General features: G+C 41.4%; 1 protein-coding gene across 1 annotated transcript in view; it reads left to right on the top strand.

Moving 5' to 3' along the window:
* The window catches only part of csmd1a (CUB and Sushi multiple domains 1a), a 2,254,753-nt gene that overhangs the window by 1,067,278 nt on the left and 1,173,109 nt on the right, over positions 1-14,366 (top strand). The window lies entirely within an intron of this gene.

Raw genomic sequence — 14,366 nt, 5'->3', positions numbered from 1 at the left:
CAGGTCTATTGCTAAAACTTCACAATGGATAAGATTTCTGACTGCACCAGTTGGTGAACCTTCGAAACAAGGTTGTTTCTCTCTCTTGTCTAGCTCTGTTAGGTTGCCGACATTTGCATGGTGTTAAAATCTACCCTTTTAAATTATGCCATGAGCAATGTCCACTGATATTTTGGGAACTTTTCTTATGTTTCCATTGGAACTTATGCTAGTCTTCACTCTCTTCTGCTGTCTCTCACCAGGAGCTGGTGAGATCCATTAGTCTGAAATTGATTGATTGTATGGTTTCAAGAGTGATGTTGATGAAAAAAGAAACATTCTGATGATTTCTTTAGCTAGAAACCACTCTGAGTTTCCGCCGCAGTCTCAGTTGAATATCTGCACTAAAGACAAGGCTTTAATTTGTCATTCATGGCAATTTATACTGCAAAATGTTGATATAAATACACAAAAAGCTGGATCACATCCATGTTTGAAGAATCTTAAATGAGTGATTTGGTAGCTTATGCATGAGAGTTTGTGCGCACAATTCAGAATTTGACACTGAATAAAATTAATGTTTATTTATAATCAGAAGATGAATTAATATTGTAGGATAATGAAAGGAGATTCTGTGCAAAGATTTTGATTTCAATTTTCCAAATTCCCTTAATTCTAATTGTTAGCAATAAATTGGAAATCAGTGACATGATGGTTTACAATTAAGATTGTGAAGGTGAATTTCGACATAAGAATAGTTTTCATGTATTTATTTGTGAGATGAACAGTGGATGAAAGGGGTTGGGGGAGTGTCGATGCTAATTTTACATGCGAAGTAGATAACTGGAGTTTTCAAACTCATCCTGCATTTGCTGCAGGCATTCAGGAAGGTGTCAAGTATTCAGCTGCTGCTTGGCATTGTGGTTAAAATCAAACTACCTCATCTGGTTTATTGAACTCAGTTGATTTTTTTTACAAGTATAAGAATTTATTATGCTTTGGCAGGGGTACACTAAGCTTGCACTCTTCTGAGGATGTGGAAAAGGCCAATGGCTTGATGTTCAAGGATATGCCTTATACAACTCTCTGCTTGAACAGAGAATATTACCTCTTCGACCCATGATGTTGTGCTGACCTTTTAACCTACCCTAGGTTCAATTTAAGCCTTCCTTCCTGGAGAGCCCTCAATTTTTTCTATCATCTATGGTGGAGCTGACTTGATAGGCTCAATGGTCTAATTCTGCTCCTATGTCTTATCCTCTTATCTAAGGATTTCTTAAATGTTCCAAATGTATCTGCCTCTACCACCACGCCTAGAAGGGTGTTCCAGGGTTGTGATGGAGGCAGATACATTAGGAACTTGAGGGAGGAGGATCTGTCCTGCTTCCAGCTCCTGCTTCTCCTGCTGCCTAAGCTGGCATTTCTCCTAAACTTGGTTACATTTCTGAAATCACGTTTTTTTTTGAAGTGCAGTGTGATTTTGACCTTTTTAAGTAGGAAATGCTTAATGCCCAGATTGAGCTCCACCTGAAAGTTGGCCTTCAAATGTGATTTTTTTTCTTTAAGGGATTCCCTTTCTATCATTTGCTTTTTTTTTCCCAGCAATATTTCAATGAAAATGGTCCCTCTTCTGCCTGATTCACTGGTAATTTATATCTGTAGCCAGAAATGTGTGCAATACAGCACAAGAGAGGATATCAAGGTGGGGGGTTGGGTGGAAGAGGTGGTGTGGAATATTAGGTGGAAGGTCCAATCTTCATGACACAAAGCTGGGGTCCTCTTTTCCCAAGCAGCTCTCCTTTACTTACTGTGTTGAATCCTTTCGCTTTTGCATCCAAAGATTCTTTGGAAGTCAAGAATGAGGTATAAAATTTATTGCTTACAATCATTTTATAAAGTATTATGAGAGTGTAAAAAGAACAAGAAAGGGGAGTTGAGAAAACAAAAAAAGACAAAGAAAAAAAAGTCATGATCGTCTCTACTCGGGCTAGAGATTACAACATTGCAGTATTAACAATTAGCCCATTAAAATCGCCAGGTTCAAGTGACATGACATCTGCTACAGAAAACTAAGAAGTTTCTAGAACAGTGCAAGAACCATAAAACTGGAAAATTCACTGAACGATTACATGTATATAGGTAACTATATAAAGTACATGCCAGTATAGGAAAGTTAAACTGCAAGAAAAATACAGAGAATAGAACAATTCTACACCCTACAATCCTACACACTGGAAATCTGATCCAAATATCTTTTGAGTTCTCATTTGTCTCCAGCTTTTGCTGTACAATTCAACCCAGGGGAAGAGATGGAATTGGGTTGATGGGATGAGAGAATAGGGATGTTTGCCACATGGCTCAGATGCTGTGGTCAGGGATACATGAAACATTGTGTTCGGTTCTGGTAGCTTTGTTATCGAAAGAATGTGAAAGCTTTAGACAGGGTGCAGAGGAGAATTACAAAGATGCCGCCTGAATTAGAGAGCATTTTTTATGAGGATGAGGTCGTTTGTCTTTGGAGTGAAGGAGAATGAGAGATGACTTGATAGAGTTGTTTAAGATAAGGGACATAGATAGATTGGACAGCCAGAGACTTTTTCCCAAGGTGGCAATGGCTAAAACGAGGGAGCATTATTTGAAGTGTAGAGAATTCTAAGCATACGAGATGATAAGAAGCGTAGATTGGATAGACCAGCAGCACCCTTTTCCCAGGGCACAATTGGCTAATATGAGGGGATACACTGCAATTTTAAGGTGATTGGAAGAAAGTGTGGAGGGGTATCAGAGGTGGGGATGTTTTTCACACAGAAAGGGGTGAGTGTATGGAACATGCTGCCAGGGGTGGTAATAGTGTCAGAAACATTATGGACATTTAAGAAACTTTTAGATAGGCACATGGATGTTGGAAGAATTGAGGGCTGTGTAGGAGAAAAGAGTTGGATCAATCTTGTAGTAGGTTAAAAAGGTTGCCGCAAAATCATGGGCTGAAGGGCATCTGCTGTGGAGTAATGTTGTATGTTATATGTTCTATATTCAACTTCCGTAGACAGGAAACTGAAATGAAAATATCGCTGTATAATTCTTGATTATTTGGTTAGGTTCTGAACAAATAATGTTGTACTTTTGCCTTGTTGTCATTTGTGATTCCCTTCTTTCCTTCAGTGGCACCTCCCTATGTAATGCTTCTTACAAATATCCTCTTCAGTTGAATGTTGGATGAATTTTACATAAGTGGCTTGTATATACCTGTCTACAAATAACTTTGCACTGAAACTTCTAATCCTCAACTATGGAATGCTTTCAAAGCCAGTGTGGGCTCCAAATAGTTGTATACACAAGAGATTCTGCAGATCAAAAAATAAAAAAAAATTCTACAGATGCTGAGAATCGAGAGCAACTCACACAAAATGCTGGAGGAACTCAGCAGGTCAGGCAGCAGCTATGGAAACAAATAAAACATTGACATTTTAAGGCTGAAACTCGTCATCAGGACTGGAAAGGAAGGGGGAGGGGAAGGAGTACAAGCTAGAAGGTGATAGATAAACCCAGGTGGCTGGAGGAGGGGAAGTGAAGTCAGAAGCTGGGAGGTGACAGGTGGAAAAGGTAAAGGGCTGCAGAAGGAAGAATCTGGTAGGAGAGGAGAGTGGACCACAGGAGAAATGGAAGGAAGAGGGGGAAGTGATAGGAAGGTGAGAAGAAGAGGTAAGAGGGGAGCTGAAGTGGAGAAATGAAGAAGAGGGAAGTGGGGGGTGGGGGAATTACCTGAAGTTGGAGAAATCAATGTTCATGCCATCAGATTGGAGACTAATTAGATATAATATGAGGTGTTGCTCCTCAAATCTGAGAGTGGCTTCATTTCTGTTTATTCATTTCCATTGGTGCTGCCTGACCTGCTGTGCTCCTCCTGCATTTTGTGTCTGTTACTCCAAGTAGTTATAATATAGTTTATGTGCATCAATGCTGATCATCCCATTAAAGAAGGGATGTGAATGCGCAGGAGAGGGTGCAGAAAAGGTTCACCAGGATGTTGCCTGCATTAGTGGGCAGGTACAATAAGGAAACATTGAACAAACTTAGGTTGTTTACTCTGGAGTAGTGGAGGCCGAGGAGAGACCTGACCGAGGTTTATAAGATTATGTGTAGCACAGATAGACAACCAGTATGTTTTTCCCAGCATGGTAATGTCTAATACTGGAGGATGCATATATAAGGTGAGAGGGGAAAAGTTCAAAAAAGATGTACAAGGTAGGTACTTTTCTTGGCAGCGCCTGGAATGCTCTACCAAGGTTGTTGGTGGAGGCAAATATGATGAGAGTGTTTGAGAGTCGCTGAGATAGCATTTGAATCTGCAGAGAATGGAGGGACATAAATATATGGCAGAAGGGATTAGTTAAGTCAGACATTTAATTATTTCATTCAACACTGTGGACTGAAGAACCTGTTTGTGTGATGAGCTGTTCTACATTATATGTGAATTTATTTACACACATTAATATCCTTCCTTGTGATCAGTCCAGGTGAGTCATTTATATCGCTTGTATAACTTTGCAAACCACTGAGTCTTCCTACTGTTGTTAAATAAATAAATATTTTACAAACTTCCACTTTGCAACCTCTGAGTCATTTAAGATGGAGAGAGTCCATCATTTGTTGCTGCCAGACTATCACTTGAGTGTGTTAACTAACCTGATTTGTAGCAATGTTGAGGAGTTTAAATGGAAACTGAGAGGACATCAGCTTTGAGTTGATAGTTTTAAGGATATCCCTATGGAGGGGAATCTGTGGGAATCGAAAATAGAATAAATTACTTTGTTCTTTTTCTCCTTGCTTCTGGCTGAATCATATACTGCATTTCCTTGGCTTTCTGAATGCCTGAAAGTCTTTCTACAGGCTCCAGAGAATTTGCAATATCATTATGCATGATGGAATGTTAGGTTATTTATGTCCAAATGAAGAAGCTGACTTACATTTAAAAATGGGTTTCTCTGAAAGAACCATTTGAACTTTACAGCTGAAAAATCTCTTCTGTTTATGATCTGTTACTCACTGAGAAACCTCTTCGAGGTATGCCTACCCTAAAGAAGTTTAAGTATTCTCTTTGATTGGAATTCAGTGAGACGTTCTTCTCACTCCTCCCCTTCTGCGCTGTCTGCAGGCTTCCTCCTCCTTTCTTTTCACTGCTGATGAAAGGTCTTGGTCTGAAATGTCGACTGTTTATTCCTATCCACAGATGTCTGACCTGCTGAGTTCCTCCAGCATTTTATACATGTTATTTAATCAGTTATTGAGTTGTAAGGCCATAAGACATAGGGGTAGAATTAGGCCACTTGGCCCATCATGTCTGCTCTCTCATTATCTCTCTTAGTCCCATTCAGCTGCCTTTTCCCAGCAACTTTTGAGACCCTGACTAATCAAGAACCCAACAACCTTTGCTTTGAATATACTCAATGACTTGGCCTCCATAGCTGTTAGTAGTAATGAATTCCACATACCCACCACTTCTTGGCTGAAGAAATTCCTTTTTACTGTTCTAAATGGACGCCCCACTATTCTGAGGCTCTGCTCTCTGGTCCGAGACTTACCCACTGGAGGAAACATCCTCTCCACATCCATTCTATAAAACCCACAGCTGAGAGTTTAGACTGTCCACAGCCTACTGTGGCACACTTGTCACCCCTGCGGGTGGGCAGGGGTTTCAACAGCCCATTCATCTGTGCTATCAGCCTGCTGCCTGTGGGTAATAGGGGATGTGGAACACCTACAGAATACTCCATTCATCTCCCTCCAAAAGCAAATTTAATCCATGCTCTTTTTCCTTCAGAGCTGTTCCACTTATTATGGGATTTGGGAAATGGAGGGTGAATGACCCCCCCCCCCCACAGAGGTGGGGCAGCAGGGTGCCATCCACCACTGCTGATAATCGTCTAGTGTCATTTGAGGAGCTTCTAGTAAGCGTTAGAGTGAACCCTGTGCAGAATGTGAGGATCCTGCAGAGGACCGAAGGAGCCCTTATCAGGAGAGGGCTTGAGCAATGATCCTTTTCACTTTAAGACCTCCTGATCTTCTCTTCCTCTGGAGGTGCTTCCTTTATATGGCATGAGGGGTGGAGTGGGAATCCCAGTTACCTGTTCCTTCAGGACCCTGGCTCTGAGCAATGCAAGATATATTTCATTACAGGTCACACGGTCCTGTCCCCCACCCCCAGGCTGCTTGTCTCATTTGTGCAACTGATTATGGGGACCTTTCCCCATGTAGTCTAATCCCTTCACTAATATGATGGCAGCATCAATGGTGCCCCATATCGCAGATCCCAATAAAGGCAGCACCACTCCCTTTGGACTGTGAGCTGTTGCTTTAACTAAATACCCCACTACTGCCGAGGTTAACTAATGTCCCCTTGGATCCCATGCATCCTTACTTTCTCAGTAAGACTTGAATGGGGTACCTTATCAAATGCCTTGTTGAAATCCATATACACTACATCTACTGCTCTTCCTTCATCAATGTGTTTAGTCACTAAACATTCAGTAACCCTTCAAGCTAAACTCAATTGCAGGTACTTATCTAAACTGAACACCAATGTGGCAGGACAAAACAGACACTACGCATACACTGCACACTACGCATACACTGAGAGGCAAATACTTCACTAAATGTGTGTGCATGGGCCTTCTGAACTGCAGCACAGTCTACTCTTTCCATGACACCTATCAGCTACCTGGTCTGCAGTCACCAGAGAGGAAAAATAGGAACCACATAATTTTTAAACTAGATTTAAATGCTATTGGCTTGTGAGAGGGGCTGCAATGTTTCCCTGCAGGAAGTGGCTTTCAATGAGCAGGTAAGTTAAGACATTTACTGCAACACCTGTCTTTTTAGTACAGGTCATACCTTCTCCAGTATATCCAGACATCTGAAACATCCTGCCATCTTGAACATTGCCAGATATTCTCCTCTGACCTTTCTTGTTAACAAGTTGTTTTCACCCAGAGAACTGCCTCACACTGGTTTTTTTTTAGTTTTTTTGCACCATTCTCTATGAATTCTTGAGATCTTTGTGCGTAAAAATCTCAGGATATTAGCAATTTCTGAGATACTCAAACTAACCTGTCTGTCATCAACATAGTTAGTCACTTTGGTCGCCTTTCTTCCCCATTTTGACTCTTGGTCTGAACAAAACTGAACCTCCTGACCCTGTTTGCATGTTTTGATGCATTGAGTTGCTGCCACATGATTGGCTGTTTAGATATTTGCATTGACAAGCAAGTTTACAGGTGTACCTAATAAAGTGGCACTAAATTGTACATGGTGTACCTCAGAGGAACTCTACCCGGAGGAGCTTTTGCTTTCATGAAGTGTGGGATGAATGAGGAAAACTTCATTCTTTCTGGTGCCATAGCCTGCTTACAAAGGTGAGCAATGGATATCTATGTTTCTGACTTCACAATGAAATACTGCATCTACCTTGACACTAAAGAGTGGTGGTCAGGGTCTGTAACAATGAAGTAAATTGGATATTCTGACAAGCAGAGATCGCAGTTCCCTATTTGCTGATCCTATCTCCCAAAAAGCTTTTGCTAAACATGAAGACATCTGGCTAGTCCCTGTTGGATCTTGTGATATTGATCCAGAATTTCTCTGTAAGTCAAGAATAAGGCAGAAAGAAATCGTTGTTACGGCCGTTTTAATTAAGTGTTACAAGAACAAAGCTAAAAAGAAAAAAATGTCATGGTAGTCTCATACTCAGACTAGAGATAAAACATGTTCCAGGGATAAGATGTAACCTTTTAGATAGCTAGATTCAAGTGGTGTGACACCTGCTGCAGAAAAACTGAGAAGATTCTAGAAATAATACAGAATTGGTTATACTACAGTTACTAGAAACTTGACTGAATTTTACTGTATTTTGGAGACGATATACAAGTTATAAGAAAGCACAGAAAAGTTAAATGACAAGAAATTCACGCAATTTTAAAACCTTAATCCAACATTCCCTGTAATGACAATGAAATGCATTGGAAACATAGATGTTGTAATCTGATGCAACAATCAATCTGCGGAGGAACTCAGCAAATCGAGCAGCATCTGAGGAGCAGAAAGGAATTGTTGGTCATTATTGCATGAAAAGTAGCTGGATACTCCAGGCAATGCTCTGTTCTTTCTGCTACCATCAGGAACAAGGTACAGGTGCCTCAGGACCCACACCACCAGGAACAGTTATTACCCCTCGACGATCAGAGGCTTGAAACGCAGGGGATAAATTCACTGACCGCATCATTGAACTGTTCCCACAATCTATGGACTCAATTTCAAGGATTTTTTATCTCATGTTCTCAATATTTATTGATTATTATTTTTTATTTTTGTATTTACATAGTTTGTCTTTTTCACATTGGTTGTTTGGCTGCCTTGATATGTGTGGTTCTTCACTCATTTTGTTGTGTTAGTTTGTATTTATTGTGAGTGCCTGCAAGAAAATAAATCTCAGGATTGTATTTGGTGACATAATTGATAATAATGTTATTTTGAATTATCTTCATTATTCAGGGTGTTTAAGGCTTTGGGGAAAAGACAGGTGACTGGGGTTAAATCAGCCACGAAGAAATGACAGAACAGATTCAATGGGCTGAAATGCCGAATTCTGCTCCTCTGTCTTACTGTCTTATGGATAAGAGTTCAAAGCTCATCACCTTGTTTCCAATATCTTTTCTGTTACATTAATTCTTAAAAAAAGTAAAAAAGAAAAAATGAAAAGTAAAGAGAAAGAAAACAGCAAAGCAAAGAAAAGATGCCTTGTTGCACATAGCTTCCAAGTCTACAGCACGCTCGCGTAGCGGTCAGTGTGATTCTATTACAACTCAGGGCATTAGAGTTTGGCATTCAATTCTGGTACTGTCTGTAAGGAATTTGTACATTCTCCCCATGACTGCATGCGTTTCCTCTGGGTGCTCCGGTTTCCTCCCACTTTCCAAAGATGTAAGGATTAGTAGGTTAATTGGTCTTTATAAATTGTCCTGTGATAAAGCTGGTGTTAAGCTGGGTGGGGTTGCTCACTGAGCCAGAGGGACCTGTTCTGTGCTGTATCATTCAATAAATAAATAGATAGTTAAATAAAACAACATTATAAGACGCAAGAGCAGAATTAGGCCATTCGGCCCATCGAGTTTGCTCCACATGGACCCACCCAAGAATGATTTTTGTGAAGATTTATACCATTGTCTGGCGATGAATCTAGTAATATTTGGAGCAACCAGTATAACTCTCATGTTGACTAATTGAAAGTAAGAAACAAAATTATTAGCTGTCTTCATCCATATGATTTGATGCAAAATGGTTTTCTATAATTTTGCTAATGTCCGTAATTACAGATTCTTTTCCCCCACTTGTTGTAAAATAAGGATAATGACATCAGCCCTGGTTGTTGTGTTTGTGTTTATTGGTAATTAAATAGTTGTCAGAACAGAAGAAATGATTAAAACATGAGTCAACAGTAGTTTTAGCCAACAAGTAAATAGAATATTTTAATGGATGATTAATGTCAAACAGCAAAACTCAGTTAAAGTGAATTTGCAAATGGAGCATTGTAAACATTGAGCCTTGGAGGATTAGTTAAAGCCATTGGCTGAAAAACATTCTGTCTATAATTGGGTGATTTGGAGCAGATTTCAATATTTTCCTTTCATATTCTACAAGAAGCAGTTTTCACTTTGCTCATTGTTGGAGGATTGAAAATTCAAGTGTGGAGAATTAATTTCTTAGTTTATGTGCATACAAAAGAAGTTTTCTTCACCCTAATCCCACTGCTCGACTTAGTTCATCCTACACTGTCCAAGCTTACCATTCTGAAACACACTGGAGATGCAAGGGACTGCGGATGCTAAGATCTAGTGCAACCAACATAATGCTGGAAGAACTCCCACATCTGAAGAGTTAAGGAGCAGTATTCTAGCATCTGAAGTCCTTTGTGTCTTCACAATGGAAATTATGCGTTAAATTATGCAATATTGGTACAGGGTGACCACCACAAATCCAGAATGGTTAGAAACTGTGCAGTGCCATATGAGTGATTTTGCCAAATCACAGGTGGTTAGATTAGGATTAAATAAATGAACTCCTCTCATCCACTTGATGATCATCTCACCCTACCTTTAAAGTACCCTGTAAATAGTACGTTGAATAATAAAGAAAAAGAAACAACAAGTGAAATTTATTGAAGTACAGTAAAGGCAAAATACCATACAAGGTATCTGTACTAATTTATTTCAGAAGGGCGGTTATTGCCACTTTCAAAGTAGAGTTGAATTGTACAACGAAGCAGAGTTACATGTCTGAAAGTGGGGATCTTGTGTTTCATCTTGAAAGACGATTGAATTTTCATGACCTGGTGATGGTGATGATGTTGGCACAGACACAGGACTGGGGCTAGGTAAGCTCAGGTTGTAAAAATCAATGCGGAATAGCACAGAGGAATGACTTGCTTCTTTGAAAGACCGTGCTAATAGCTGATCCTGTTAATGATGCCACCAAACAGTGCTGACGTTGGAAATTTGAAATTAGCTGGCAAAAATTATGTCCCAACAGTGGTGGAACCAGATTACTGATTATCAGATTCAAGGTGGTCGACCTGTCTGAGAAAAGCTTACTTTTTGCCTATTTTCCTGGAGTCATAGAGCAATAGAGCACAGAAACAGGTCCATTTACACTGTGCCAAACTCTTATACTGCATAGTCCCATTGACCTGCAACTAAAACATAGACCTTAACAGCTGTCCCCTCCCATCCATGTACTTACCCAAACTTCTCTTAAATGTTGCAGTCTAATCCGTATCCAACACTTACACTGGTGGCTTGTTGCACACTCGCTCTACCCTCTGTTTGAAGAAACTCCCTCTCAGTTTCCCTTTAAAGCGAGGAGGTGATAGAAAGGAGTTATAGGCAGGTGGTCACACTGGGGCCACGGGAGACATACAAGTGGGTAACAGTCAGGAGAGGGAAGGGGAAGAGTCAGGCACTAGAGAATAACCCTGTGGCTGTACCCCTTGGCAATAAGTACTCCTGTTTGACAGCCTACCTGGGGGAAGCAGCAGTGACCGTGTCTCTGGCACAGATTCTGGCCCTGTGGCTCAGAAGGGTTGGGAAAAGGAGAGGAAGGCAGTAGTGATAGAGGTCTCTATAGTTAGGGGGTCAGACAGGCGATTCTGTGGGCACAGGAAAAAACTCGGATAATAGTTTGCCTCCCAGGTGCATCCAGGGGTGTTTCAGATCGCATCCAAGATATCCTGCATTGGGAGGGAGAACAGCCAGAGGTCGTGATACATATTGGTACCAATGACATGGGTAGGAAAAGGGAAGAGGTCCTGAAAAAAGACTACAGGGAGTTAGGAAGGAAGTTGAGAAGGAGGACCGCAAAGTTAGTAATCTCAGGATTACTGCCTGTGCCATGTGACAGTGAGTATAGGAATAGATTGAGGTGGAGGATAAATGCGTGGCTGAGTGATTGGAGCAGGGGGCAGGGATCCAGATTTCTGGATCATTGGGACCTTTTTTGGGGCAGGTGTGACCTGTACAAAAAGGACGGGTTGTACTTGGACTGATATCCTGGTGGGGAGGTTTGCTAAGGCTACTATGGAGAGTTTAAACTAGAATTGTTGGGGGGTGGGAACCGAACTGAAGAGACTGGGGAAGAAGTGGTTGGCTCACAAATCGAGAAAGCTTGGAGACAGTGTGTGAGGGAGGATAGGCAGGTGATAGAGAAGGGATGTGCTCAGATGGATGATTTGAGATGTGTCTATTTTAACACAAGGAGCATTGTGAACAAAGCGGATGAGCTTAGAGCGTGGATCAGCGTTTGGAGCTATGATGTGGTGGCCATTACAAAGACTTGGGTGGCTCAGGGACAGGAATGGTTACTTCAGGTGCTGGGTTTTAGATGTTTCTGAAAGGACGGAGGCAAAAGAGGTGGGGGCATGTGGCACTGTTGGTCAGAGATAGTGTCACGTCTGCAGAAAAGGTGGATGTCATGGAGGGATTATCTACAGAGTCTCTGTGGGTGGAGGTTAGGAACAGGAATGGGTCAATAACTCTACTGAGTGTTTTTTATAGGCCACCCAATTGTAACAGGGATATTGAGGAGGAGATAGGGAAACAGATCCTGGAAAGGTGTAACAATAACAGAGTTGTTGCAATGGGAGATTTTAATTTCCCAAATATCGATTGGCATCTCCCTAGAGCAAGGGGTTTAGATGGGGTGGAGTTTGTTAGGTGTGTTCGGGAAGGTTTTTGACACAATATGTAGATAAGCCTACAAGAGGAGAGGTTGTACTTGATTTGGTATTGGGAAATGAACCTGGTGGGGTGTCAGATCTCACAGTGGGAGAGCATTTTGGAGACAGTGATCATAATTCTATCTCCTTTACAATAGCATTGGAGAGAGATAGGAACAGACAAGTTAGAAAAGTGTTTAATTGGAGTAAGGGGAATTATGAGGCTATCAGGCAAGAAATTGGAAGTTTAAATTGGGAACAGATGTTCTCAAGGAAAAGTATGGAAGAAATGTGGCAAATGTTCAGGGGATATTTGTGTGGAGTTCTGCATAGGTACGTTCCAATGAGACAGGGAAGTTATGGTGGGGTACAGGAACCGTGGCGTACAAAGGCTGTAATAAATCTAGGCAGGAAGAAAAGAAAAGCGTAGAAAAGGTTCAGAGAGTTAGCTAATGTTATGGATCTAGAAGATTATAAGGCTAACAGGAAAGAGCTTAAAAAGGCAATTAGGAGAGCCAGAAGGGGCCATGAGAAGGCCTTGGCGAGCAGGATTAAGGAAAACCCCAAGGCATTCTACAAGTATGTGAAGAGCAAGAGGATAAGAATTGAAAGAATAGGACCTATCAAGTGTAACAGTGGGAAAGCGTGTATGGAACCGGAGGAAATAGCACGAGTAATGAATGAATACTTTACTTCAGTATTCACTATGGAAAAGGATCTTGGTGATTGTAGTGCAGACTTGAAGCAGACTGAAAAACTTGAGCATGTAGATAATAAGAAAGAGGATGTGATGCTGGAGCTTTTGAAAAGCATCAAGTTGGATAAGTCACCAGGACCGGATGAGATGTACCCCAGGCTACTGTGGGATGCGAGGGAGGAGACTGATGAGCATCTGGCAATGATCCTTGAATCATCAATGGGGACAGGAGAGGTTCCGGAGGATTGGAGGGTCGTGGATGTTGTTCCTTTATTCAAGAAAGGGAGTAGAGATATCCCAGGAAATTATAGACCAGTGAGTCTTACTTCAGTGGTTGGTAAGTTGATAGAGAAAATCCTGAGAGGCAGGATTTATGAACATTTAGAGAGGTATAATATGATTAGGAATAGTCAGCATGGCTTTGTCAAGGGCAGGTCGTGCCTTACGAGCCTGATTTAATTTTTTGAGGATGTGACAAAACACATTGATGAAGGAAGAGCAGTAGGTTTAGTGTATATAGATTCCAGCAAGGTATTTCAGCAAGGTACCCCATGCAAGGCTTATTGAGAAAGTAAGGAGGCATGGGATCCAAGGGGACATTGCTTTATGGATCCAGAACTGGCTTGCCCACAGAAGGCAAAGAGTGGTTGTAGATGGGTCATAGTCTGCATGGAGGTCGGTGACCAGTGGTGTACCTCAGGGATCTGTTCTGGGACCCATTCTCTTCATGATTTTTATAAATGACCTGGATGAGGAAGTGGAGGGGTGGGTTAGTAAGTTTGCAGATGACACAAATGTTTGAAGTGTTGTAGGTAGTGTGGAGGGCTGTCAGAGGTTACAGCAGGACATTGATAGGATGCAAAACTGGGCTGAGAAGTGGCTGATGGGGTTTAACCCAGATAAGCGTGAAGTGGTTCATTTTGGTAGGTCAAGTATGATGGCAGAATATAGTACTAATGGTAAGACTCTCGGCAGTGTGGAGGATCAGAAGGATCTTGGGGTCTGAGTCCATAGGACGCTCAAAGTAGCTGCGCAGGTTGACTCTGTGTTAAGAAGGTATACGGTTTATTGGCCTTCATTAATCATGGAATTGAATTTAGGAGCTGAGAGCTAATGTTGCAGCTATATAGGACCCTGATCAGATTCCACTTGGAGTACTGTGCTCAGTTCTGATTGCCTCACTGCAGGAAGGATATGGAAGCCATAGAAAGGGTGCAGAGGAGATTTACAAGGATTTTGCCTGGATTGGGAAGCATGCCTTATGAAAACAGGTTGAGTGAACTCGGCCTTTTCTCTTCGGAGTGACAGAGGATGAGAGGTGACTTGATAGAGGTGTATAAGATGATGAGAGGCATTGATGGTGTGGATAGTCAGAGGCTTTTTCCCAGGGCTGAAATGACTGCCACAAGAGGACACAGGTTTAAGGTG

The sequence above is a fragment of the Mobula birostris genome, chromosome 2 (genome assembly GCF_030028105.1).
Source record: "Mobula birostris isolate sMobBir1 chromosome 2, sMobBir1.hap1, whole genome shotgun sequence".
Classification (NCBI taxonomy): Eukaryota; Metazoa; Chordata; class Chondrichthyes; order Myliobatiformes; family Myliobatidae; genus Mobula; species Mobula birostris.
The sequence above is the reverse complement of the archived record's forward strand: the minus strand, read 5'-3'. Positions and strand labels throughout refer to the sequence as shown.